Here is a 12,677-nt window from a genome sequence, read left to right as displayed (position 1 = left end):
GAGGAAGTAGAACCATGTATTTCGTTTTTATTGACAATATGTTGGGGATAATAAATATAATTTTTGTTTTAGGCTTTCAATACCTGATTTGTTTTTGCTGTATGCTTTTGATATTGTTCATACTTTTCTGACTGGTAATGTTTTTATGACAAACAAAACACATTGTCTTTATGCTTCGGATTTATGCTATCCGAGAAAAAGCAAGGATGGTGGGAAGAAGGAGATCCTTTTAACAGTTTAATTGATATCTCAGGATGATTCATATGGACAATGATCTAACTGTTAAGTGAACTCTTCTTGCCTTTGACTTGCTTGCAGTAGACGTATACATACTCTTTCTTTCTCGTGTGTTCCTGATGTGGGGTGGATCATGATGAACTTATGATATATCCACATCAACAGGGTATTAAACACTTGGAGTCCGGAGGAAAAAGTTCTGATCCGGCCACCAAAGGTCTGAAATGAATTGTTCCTCGGCAATGAGTGTGGAGGAATATTGCTGAATAGGACACTTAGGGTCCGAAGCTGTCTCGGACATTTAGGATCCGAGGCGAATTGTTCCTCGGCACTGGAGGAATATTACTGAATAGGACACTTAGGGTCCGAAGCTGTCTCGGACACTTAGGATTCGAGGCGAATTGTTCCTCGGCACTGAGTCGTGGAGGAATAGTGCTGAATAGGACACTTAGGGTCCAAAGCTGTCTCGGACACTTAGGATCCGAGGCGAATTAAATACTCCCTGGCGCGGAGCCTGAGGGGAGGTTTTGCCGAGCCGGACACTTAGAGTCCGAGGCGAGATTTTTGCCGAGCCGAACACTTAGGATCCGAGGCGAGATTTTTGCGGAGCCAGACACTTAGGGTCCGAGGCGAATGAACTACTCCCCGGCGCTGAGCCTAAGGGGAGGTTTTGCCGAGCCGGACACTTAGGATCTGAGGCGAGATTTTTGCCGAGCCGGACACTTAGGGTCCGAGGTTAAATGAATCACTCCCCGGCGCTGAGCCTGAGGGGAGGTTTTGCCGAGCCGGACACTTAGGGTCCGAGGCGAGATTTTTGCCGAGCCGGACACTTAGGGTCCGAGGCGAATGAACTACTCTTCGGCGTTGAGCCTGAGGGGAAGTTTGTTTATATTTTTTCTCAAACAACTTATCATGAGGCCGAGGATTCAAAAATGATAAGAGGCCAAGAAAGCGAGTAACAGTGGCTGTGAAGTTTCCTATTTGTTGACTTTGGAGACTTTCCTCCTCCATTGATACTCCCTTCTTGGCAACCAAATGTAGTGAACTACGCATATATGAACCGCATTTCTTTTCTATTTCTATCCGATGTGGGATATAGACTAAATTTTGTCAAAAAGGTCGGTGTAAGGAATGCCTCTGGTATCGAGCTTGACAGCCTTAAGTACCAGTGGGCCCTCCTTACACCGTAATTAACTATTTGAATATTCCCATATATAACAGAATGTAGCACATACTTTTTTGTCGATATGGGATAGAAAGTTTTAACCATAGGCCATAACTTATGTTTTTTTTTTTTCTTAAAAATCATTGTGACGAATGCTTTTTAACAGCTTGCTTCTAATTGCATAAAAATTGTATAGTGCGACTTGGCATGCATAAAAATTGCCTAATGCGATGCATGCATAAAAGTTGCATAATCATATAGTAGTATGGCCCCCATTTTTATAGAAAGAAATAAATAGAGTAAAGTTGTACTGAATATAGAAGCAAAATAAAGAAAAGTTTGGCTGACTGTGGACATACTCAGCCTTATTTGTGAAGAATTTATAGCAAAATTGACAAACTTATCTAATGGAAATACCTTTTAAGGTGTATTGCGTTCCAAGGACGCGCAATGGAACGTCCGCCAGCTTCGGCCAAACGATATGCTCCTTTCCCCACTACTTCGGTAACCCTGTAGGGTCCGGTCCAATTAGGTTCCAGTTTCTTTACATGAGCTGTCTCTTGCTTCAAAACCCAATCGCCTACCACAAAGCTCCTGAATCTGACGCGTTTGTTATAACTGTTACACACCTGCTGTTGGTATGCCGTGAGCCGAATTGCTGCTGCATCTCTCCTTTCGTCCACAAGATCAAGGCTATATTCGAGTTGTTGCTCATTGTTCCCTTCCGGTACCAAGGATGTCCGAAGGGTTGGGATTATGGACTTGGTAGGAATGACAGCTTCGGATCCATATGCCATAGCAAATGGGCTTTCTCCCGTGGGTCGTCTTGGAGTGGTTCGATAGGCCCAGAGCACTTGAGGGAGATTCTCGTACCATTTTGTCTTTAATTTCTCCAATTTTTTCTTTAAGCACCCAAATATCGTGCGATTAGTTATTTTAGCTTGCCCATTGCCTTGTGGATGACTAACTGCAGCCAATTTTTGCAGGATTCCATGTTCGTTAAAGAACTTTCTTATACTTCTGTTATCGAGGTTCTTACCATTGTCCATTACGATGACTTTTGGTACCCCAAACCGGCAAATAATGTTGCTCCAAATGAAATGCTTTACTTCTTCGTGGGTGACGCTAGAGAAGGCTTCAGCTTCCACCCACTTGGTAAAGTAATCCGTAGCCAGAAGCACATGTTCCTTTTTTTCCACGGTTTTGGGTAACGGTCCTACTACATCAATCCCCCATTGGGCGAACGGCCATGGATTAGCCATGGTGTGCAAACCTTCGGCAGGTTGATGCTTTATTGGACCATGGCGCTGACATTTGTCACATCTTCTTGAGTATTCTTCGGCATTCCGAGCCAAGTATGGCCAAAAATAGCCTTAGGTTAGAATTTTTTGTGCAAGGGATCTTCCTCCCGAGTGATTTCCACAATCTCCTTCATAAATTTGTTTTAGAATTGTGAGAGCCTCAGTAGGGGTTAAACACTTGAGATAAGGACCGGAGAATGACCTTCGGTATAACTGGTTATTGATGATTGAGTATTTAGCCACGGTAAGCCTAAGCTTCCTTGCCTCAGCTTTTTGATTTGGGAGAACTCCCTCCTTGAGGTAGGCCTCGATTGGATCAATCCAGCATGGCTCGCGTGGAACTTCCGGGATCACCATCACCTCTTGTCGGGGATTAATGCTAGGTTCTTCGAGGACATCGATTGGAACAAGCCGAATCAACTCTTCGTCTGAAGATGATGCGGTTGCGGCCAATCGATCTGCTTCGATATTTTCATTTCGTGGTACCTGATGGAATTCGATTTGATCGAACTCCCGGATAGCATTCTCTACAGCATCTTTGTATGACTTCATACGTTCCTCCTTGGGATAATAGTGCCCTGTCACTTGATTAATCACAAGCTTTGAGTCACTAAAAACTTTTAAGCACTGTACCTGTAGCTGTTTAGCTAGCCGAAGGCCGGCAAGCAACGCCTCATACTCGGCCTCGTTATTAGTAGCTGGGAAATCTAGCCAAATTGACTGCTGTAGTTTGGTACCCTCGGGTGTTGTGATGTCAATCCTGGCCTCTGCCCTTTTCTGGTTGGAAGAGCCATCAACCCGTAACTCCCAGTACGGCTTTTAAAGTGTCGGCTCCTCAGATTGATCTTCATACTCCAGTAGGAAATCCGCTACTGACTGCCCCTTGTGAGATACCTTTGGTGCATAGGTGATATCAAAAGAGCTAAGTTCAATAGCCCATTTTGTAATTCGACCAGACAAGTCTGGTTTAGCTAGGATAGCCCGTATAGGGTGATTTGTAAGTACCACTATGCTGTGAGATTCGAAGTAATGTCGAAGTTTCCTCTTGGCATAAATTAACGCCAGGATTATCTTTTCCGTCTTGCTGTACCGCGTCTCGGCATCCGTCATCGTTTTGCTTGTGTAAAAGATTGGGTGCTGAACCTTGCCTCCTTCTTTGATCAACACTGCGCTTGTTACTACAGCTGATACTGCCAAGTACAGGATGAGAGTGTCTCTGGGCGTTGGAGCAGAAAGGATTGGGGGTTTTGTCATGTAGCTTTTCAATTGATTGAGAGCTTCCTGCTGCTGAGGTCCCCACATATCTTTGTTTTTGGATCGAATAGCATCAAAGAAAGGTTTATACTTATCAGATAATCGGGATATGAACCGGCTGAGGGCCGCAATTCGGCCGGTCAGAACTTGCACGTCCCTGCGGGTTTTTGGCTCTTGGTTCTGTATGAGTGCCTTTGCCTGAGCTGGGCTTACTTCTATTCCTCTTTTATTTACAATGTGCCTGAGGAACTGTCCTGAAGAGACGGCGAAGAAGCACTTGGTTGGGTTCAGCTTCATATTGTACCTCTTGAGAGTATCAAAGACCTCCTGGAGGTGCTTCGGGTGATCCTCTTTCCGTATACTTTTGACCACCATGTCATCGATATAGGCTTCAACTGTATTCTCCAGTAGATTATTGAAAATTTTATTGACAAGTCGCTGGTAGGTGGCTCCGGCATTCTTTAGACCGAAGGGCATCATTCTGTAGCAGTAAGTGCCCGTCTCTGTGATAAAAAACGGTTTTCTCCTCATCTTCAGGATTCATGGGAATCTGATTATAGCCGGAGTATGCATCGAGGAATGTGAGCCTCTCATAACCTGTCGTAGCATCCACCATTTGATCAATCTTGGGCAGAGGGAAGCTATCTTTTGGGCAAGCTTTGTTAAGGTTGGTATAATCTACGCATACCCTCCATTTCCCATTCTTCTTTTGAACGGCTACTACATTTGAGAGCCATTGTGGGTATTACACCTCTCGAATGAATCCTGCTTGTAATAGTTTATTTACTTCCTCGGCTATTATGCGATTCCGTTCAGGTGCGAACCGTCAGTGCCTCTGCTTGATTGGCCTGAATTCTGGGTTAACCCTCAAACTATGGCATGAGACCGTAGGATCGATCCCCACCATGTCCGAGTGATCCTAGGCAAAGACATCCGAATTGCACCGAATGACCCTGATCAATGCTTCCTTCTATTCGGCTGTGCAAGATGAGCCAATGTAGGTGACCTTCTGAGGGTCTCCGAGGACTACTTCTATAGCTTCGAGGGACTCCTCGGTAGGTGCTTCAGCCTCGGCTTCTTCCACTGCCTTGAGATATTTGGGCAGAAGATACTGTAACTGCTATTTGATTGCGTCTTTGGGATTCGCCTCTGACTGAGGTGATTTCGACGCCTTCTTTGCTTCATATAGCGTTAGCATGTAACATTCTTTTGCAGCAACCTGGTCTCCCCAGAGGTCGATGACTTCCCTGCCATCTGGGGATAAACACCTCATTACTTGATGAAGGGTAGAGGGGACTTCGTTCATACAATGGATCCAACCTCTCCCCATAATGAGGTTATAAGATGGATGAATCTCCGTCACGACAAAGTTCTCCTTCAGAGTCCTCTTTGCTGCAGTAACGGATAGATCAATCACCCCAAGCGGATTCACCTTAGTACCATCAAACCCCATTAGGGGGCTGGAAGTTGTCCTGATGGACGATGGTGAAACCCCCAGCTAACCGAAAGCTGCTTTTGTAATGATGTTGGCGCTAGTTCCCGGATCTATCAGCACCCTCCTGATCATATAATTCGTTACTAGGAGGCTAATGACCAAGGGGTCCTCATGCGGGCGCTGGACTCTAGACTGATCATTGTTACCGAATCCAATGTTAATGCTGCCTGGTGCAACCGTGTTTACCGAAGACAATCTTCGTAACTTATGAGCCTCTTTCAGCCTGAATCTGTACAACTCTTCAGACTCATCATCATCATCTGACCTTCCGTGTATGGCATGGATAACCTTTACCTGACCGCCCTCTACCCGTCGAGGGTTAACATCCCGAGGTTTTACGTACTCCTTCGTGGCGAGATACTCCACCAACTCTCCTCTCGCTATCATGCTTTCTACCTGTCGCTGAAGGAACCTGCAGTCATTGGTGGTATGCCCATAGTCTCTATGGTAGGCACAATGTTTGCGTTTGTCCCTTTGCTCCAAGGGTTGTTTCATGGGCTGAGGAATTGCGAACCTCGTCTTATTCTCTTGGAATAGGCGCGCTAAGGTAGTACGGAGAGGGGTAAGCCTGTCCTCTGTCCTTTGCCTCTTCTCAGGCGCTTGGGTGACTTGTGTGGCGACATGAGGAACCTTCTGCATCCTTGTGCCTGCAGCTTTCTCTCGAAACTTGTTTTCCACTGTGACGAGGGTAGTGTGCTGTGCACGGTGGGCTACATTTTCCTCCAACCGAATGTAGATTTGTGCCCTAGCGTTCAAAGTCTGCATATCCGGGGGGGAATATTTGATCAAGGATGTGTGAAACTTGGTTCCCTGGATCATTGCCAACTTAAATGTTTCGATTGCCGTGGCAGGGTGGCAATCTGCTATCTCCGAGGCTTCCATGTAAAACCTGGATAAGAAATCTTGCAGAGTTTTTCCCTTCCTTTGCCTTATGGTGAAAAGGCTGGCGATACTTTTCTTCTGCTTCTTATTTCCGCAATACTGGGCTAAGAACATAGTGCACAAGGTCTCATAATCAGGGATAGACTTGTGTGGCCTATTCCTGAACCATTCTAACGCTGCTCCAGTGCCATTTTTTGCGCATAATGATCGAGATGCCGAGAGGGGTCTCCTGCCCTATCGAACTGGGTGAAGGATGGCATAGTGAACTTCCTTGGTCTCTCCAGAAGGTACACATCGTCAGTAAAGGGGGTCTTGACCAAGGAGTTCTTGTGCTCTCTAGCCATCTCGGCTGGTGTCTGAACTCTTAATAGCTTCTTTTCGTCGAAGGCATCTTGTACGCGTGCGCCATCTGGAACGCCATTGGACCATACCGTAAGCCTATGGCTGGACTCGGCCTGTTCGTCCTGTGTGCGACGCGGGAGATTATCCGAAGCAACCGCCTCGGACCTTGTCCCTTGCTGTTGCTGAACCTCATTAGGTCGAGCCCCGTTGGGTGGTGTCCCGTTGGCCGGAGGCTCATGAACTGGAGGTAAATTCTGGGTGGGGGTGGTGCTGCAGTATCGCCTGGTGGTGGTTGTGGCGTTAGCCTGGCCATTGCCGTGTGCAGCGTATGAGTTTGCTGCTGAAGCGCAGCTATCTGGGCGATACTCGTATCGTTTGCTTGCCGGAGTGTCTCAAATTGGTGCAAGAACTGCTCTCGCATCTTTTGCATCAATTCTATCTGTTGATTCATTGCTGACTCTCCGTTTGACATTCCAGATACGACTAAGGATTTGATTTGAAGAACAAGTGGGAGTATATTTTTATATGATTCCCACAGACGGCGCCAAAGTGTAGGTGCAGAATTTCGCTCAACCAATAATGATTAAGAAAAATAAAACAACTCACTCAATCAATAGTAAAAATAAACAAGAACAATATATGTCGAAGCGTAGAATTGCTTGATCCCTTTATTGGAGGTCTAAGCCTCTATTTATATACAAAAGATTGTAAAATTATGGTAGGACTCGCGTTGCTTGTCCTCCAATTCTTTCTATATAAACATTCTTTACTAATAGAGTTCTTTCAATTGTCTAATTTTCCATACATAGAACTTACCTTGTACAGAACTTCCTATCTCAGAATTTTCCTTCTACGGTAAATCCTTCAACTGGTAGGACTTGTGTATTCTTGAATAACTAGGCTGAACATACTTTGATCCGGCTGGGCTTGAGTAATGGACCGGATGTTAAATATTAACAAGTTGGGCTGATGACCTCTTGATTTGGCCTTGATGGAGGTTGGAAGACAAATAACAATGGTCTTGGGCTAAAAATACACTCAATTTGGGCTTGAACATGATGGGCCTTATATGTCCTTGGAATGTAGATATGTGTAGTGATGACGTGTACGCTTCTTATTGGAGGGAGTTTTTTTTCCTCCACACACATATATATATATACTAGATAGAACCACGTGCGATGCACGTGATTATAACTTAGTCATATTTTGAGATATAATAAAATAGTAGAAAAACCTATAATGAAATTAAAATAATTGAATAGAAGGTGTAAATTAATTTGGTTTATTCAAAATTTTAAGTTATCATTCAATCATTCATCCGAGTACTATTTGACTATTAATCTCAAAGATAATAAGGACTTAAAAACACATTTTTTATCATCTTCAAAATCTTTTTATGCAAAATTTTATGGAAATCATAATATTCTTATGGTAACATTACATCATGACCAAACGTTACTTGCAATAAAATTTTAATAATTATACCTGCATGTCTTATATCTATTTTTTTTTTTTTTTTTTTAATATATGACTGAATAGAATACAATATACATAATAACATATTATGTATATAGAGACCTATAAAGTTTTTCAAACAAAGCTGAAATTTATTTTTCAAACCATTAAAATTCATCAAGGGTACGTATGTAAGAGGATAGTAGATTTATGTAAAAAGAAAGAATATAAAAGGTTAAAAATAAATGAAAGAGATTATATAGAGTAAAAGGTTAAAAATAAATTAAAGAGATTATATAGAGTAAGTATTACGGCTTATTCATACATAGAATCTATAACTATCAACCATCTCATTTCTCTAAAAGTGTTTGTTATTAAAAGTGTTTCTAAATTCATAAAAGGTATAATATGCACTTATCTATTTCACTTAGTATAATGAAAAACAAAACTCCATGTTTCACTTTCACAACACTTTTTTTTTTATCCAATATCTTTTTCCAACGCTCTAAATAGACACGTTACTTTTTCATATTAATAGATTTCAAAACATGGAAATAAATGCCAGTAGATTGAAATTTATACTTTTTCATATCAATAGATTTTAAAAGTAGATATGTAGATTTTGAAACATGGAATTAATACATATACCATTAAATTGAAATTTAGGGACCCGATGCACAATCGGAATTTTTTTTAAACAACTAAAATTCGTAAGTACTCCATTATCATCTTGCCCATAAATTATTGATTGCATGGACGAAGGAAGGAAGTTTAGAAAATAAACAAAGAGGAAGATGTAAAACACATAGTATATTTTATTTATTGGATTACTCTACTATTTATAGGCTACTACGCACCTAGTCGTGAAAGGATATATCTGTTCAACTATAAGAAGTTTCTTAAAAACCAATATGATGCAAACTAATCAAAGATGTGTCTCCAACAAAATGGGTTCAAAGGTGACGTGAATAAAACTTCTAATAATTTTTTGCACATAAATTTTTGCATAGAAAGAGGGAAAGAGAGAGAGAGAGAGAAAGCAACAGAGTAATTTAGGGAATTGATATATACGTCTACTTTTTTTATATGATTGAATCGACATATACTTTCAATAGTTTTGAAAAAGCAAATCTCGTACTTTTTATTAAAAAAAATATATATACAAAATAATTTAAATTGGAGGTGATATATTTTAACTTGACAATAACTCATCATGAAAGAAAAAATGTTTAATATAAAAACTATTTGAATTTAAAAGAATTTTTTTTTTGTAAAAGCAGTCACTTAGTAAGCAAAGTATGTAAAACATAAGAGGTGACAGGAATTTATTTTTTGTATTAGAAATCTATCTATCTAAAGATATAAAAGGGTATTGGCAAGGAATATCAAAACGCGTTGAAATTTGTTATATTGAGAAAATTATTTAAAAAATATAATATATACAAAATAATTAAAATAAAGAACAGATGTATTTTAATTGGATATTATCTAAAAAAGAGGTATTCTTTATAGACATCTGAATTTAAAAGAAACTCTTTATGAAAGCAGGCTGCATGGTAAACAGAATATATACATTATTTATTTTATAATTTTGGTGTTAGTTTTTTTTTCATTGGCAAGAAGCTGTTAGTAGTTAAGACGGTAACTTTTGAAGTGTTTTATTCTTATAGTTGAAATTCAAATGTGTACATATGTATTGGCAGGAAATATAAAAAACGTTGAAATGCTAAAAGGTGTAATATTTAGAAATCCAAATGGTGTATAATGTAAATTGAAAACTATGTGTAAATATATATATATATAGAGAGAGAGAGAGAGATAGATAGATAGATAGATAGATAATACAAAAAATATTTACTATTCTAGGATTGAGAAAATATTTATTATTTTAGGATAGAGAAGGTGCTTACAGTTAGTTAGAAGCTGTCTGTTACAATAGTTTAATTATTATTATTATTATTATTTAAAAAATCAAGTTTCTTGAGAAAACAAATATTTAAAGTTGTGTTTCCTTTTTAAACTAAAAAAATTAGTGCATATAAATAATACAAAATGAATCCCCTTTTATAAGGGTTATAAATATATTAAATTGATTGAACTAAATACCATTTTATTCTAAATGTACCTTTAAAGTGTTTCTTCATTTCTCAGTAGTCTTATCGTAAATCTCCACCGAACATACTTCCAAAAATCTCTTTCAAATATAAAGACATTATATAACAGAATCATAAATACTTTGGAAAGAATTAGGCAAAGTAGAGAACGTATATGAAAAAACAACATTTTCTAGAGAATTAAACAAGAAAGGAATACAGAATTAGACAGAAAAGCAACATGAAAAAATAAACACAGTATATACGCAAATAAGATATAAAGAAGCCAAAACACTTTGTTATAACACAACATAAATAGTACAAATAAAACTTTATAAAATAATAATAATCCAGTAAAATATCAATTTGATTTTTTAATAAAGAAATCCACATAATTAAAGTTGATTTTTCAATAGAGAAATCCAGAATCTAGAGTGCATGTAAGATTAATTTAAATTAAAATTTAAAAATTGTTTAAAATAAGAACTCTTTGGGAAAAAGAAGAAAGTAAGAAAACAAAACCGTGTGTAAAAACTAAAAAGGAAATGTCGACTCTTTGGAGAGAGAGAGGAAAAAAAAAAAAAAAAACAGTGTACTATTTTTGTAAGATGAAGAATTTATTTTGAAATGTATATAAAAAAAATAATAAAAAAATAAAAATTTCCTAGTTGGTACTCACACAAACTGTCTCTTATGAGACTTGAACCCCTAACCTCCCTTTGGGAAGTAAGAGGCTGATACCGTTAGGCCACTGACTCATTAGTTAAAAAAAATAATAATAAAAAATAAAAAATAAAAATTGAATACACTTAAACATATAAAATATAAAAACTCCTCATGAATTAATTATGTATTGTATATATATATATATATATAATGATTCGTTCGTGAAAGAATTTTATGATAACTAACTGACATTTTAATCAATGATTATAGACGTCAGTTATCTATATATACTTGCACATGTACATTGCATATAAAATACAATATTTCATATATTTTATCCATGTAATTTTTCTGAACAAAACAAATTTAATATTCATGCATATTACTTTCACATCGTAATAAAAAAAAATTCCAGAACTGAACTATTAGGAGAACATATAAAATATAATAAGTCCCCATGTATTAATTTTGTATGAAAATATAAATATATATATGATTAGATAGAAAGATAAAATATATAAATTGTTCTTCAATTCAAATTAAAACATACCTTTAAAAAAAATTTAAAGGAGTTTTGAGTTGTAATTTGATGTACATGAACCAAAAGACGAATCTCCTCTCAAAGCCGTTGAAATTGTTTGTGAAAGAAGAAACCTCTAACAAATTTTTTGTGAGGAAATTCTTTTCAAAGAGAGATGAAAAAAAATAGAGAGGAGTGAGATATAGGGTGATATGAATGTTAGATATATATATATTTTGGGTGTTTGCAGTTAAAATATGACTTTTAGAAGAGGTGTTAGTGTAGTTAAAAGGTGACTTTTAGAAGAGGTGTTAGTAGTTATTTGAAAAGTCACATTTATTTATTAAAATTAATTAAATAATTTAATTGCATATAAATAATAAAAATTGACTTTTAGAAGATGTGTTAGTAGTTATTTGAAAAGTATAGAATATTATTACAAAAAAATGTATATAAAAAATACAAATAGAATACACTTTTATATATAGGTGTTTGTAGTTAAAAGGTGACTTTTAGAAGAGGTGTTAGTGTAGTTAAAATGTGACTTTTAGAAGAGGTGTCAGTAGTTAATTGAAAAGCTTTTAGAAGAGGTGTTAGTAGTTATTTAAAAAGTCACATTTATTTATTAAAATAAATTAAATGATTTAATTGTATATAAATAATAAAAGGTGACTTTTAGAAGAGGTGTTAGTAGTTATTTAAGAAGTATATAATATTATTACAAAAAAATGTATATAAAAAATACAAATATAATACACTTTTATATATAGGTGTTTCAAGTTAAAATGTGATTTTTAGAAGAGATGTCAGTAGTTATTTGAAAAACTTTTAGAAGAGGTATTAGTAGTTATTTGAAAAGTCACATTTATTTATTAAAATAAATTAAATGATTTAATTGCATATAAATAATAAAAGGTGACTTTTAGAAGAGATGTTAGTAGTTATTTGAGAAATATATAATATTATTACAAAAAAGTGTATATAAAAAATACAAATAGAATACACTTTTATATATAGGTGTTTCAAGTTAAAATGTGACTTTTAGAAGAGGTGTTAGTGCAGTTAAAAGGTGACTTTTAGAAGAGGTGTCAATAGTTATTTGAAAAGTCACATTTATTTATTAAAATAAATTAAATGATTTAATTGTATATAAATAATAAAAGGTGACTTTTAAAAGAGGTGTCAGTAGTTATTGAGAAGTGTATAATAATATTATTACAAAAAGTGTATATAAAAAATACAAATAGAATACACTTTTATAGGGTAA

This window comes from Cornus florida, unplaced genomic scaffold, assembly GCF_030987335.1.
Source record: "Cornus florida cultivar Cherokee Brave unplaced genomic scaffold, ASM3098733v1 CherokeeBrave_3.0.0_Hap2_Chr09, whole genome shotgun sequence".
NCBI classification, from domain to species: Eukaryota; Viridiplantae; Streptophyta; class Magnoliopsida; order Cornales; family Cornaceae; genus Cornus; species Cornus florida.
Note: the sequence above shows the minus strand (reverse complement) of the source record.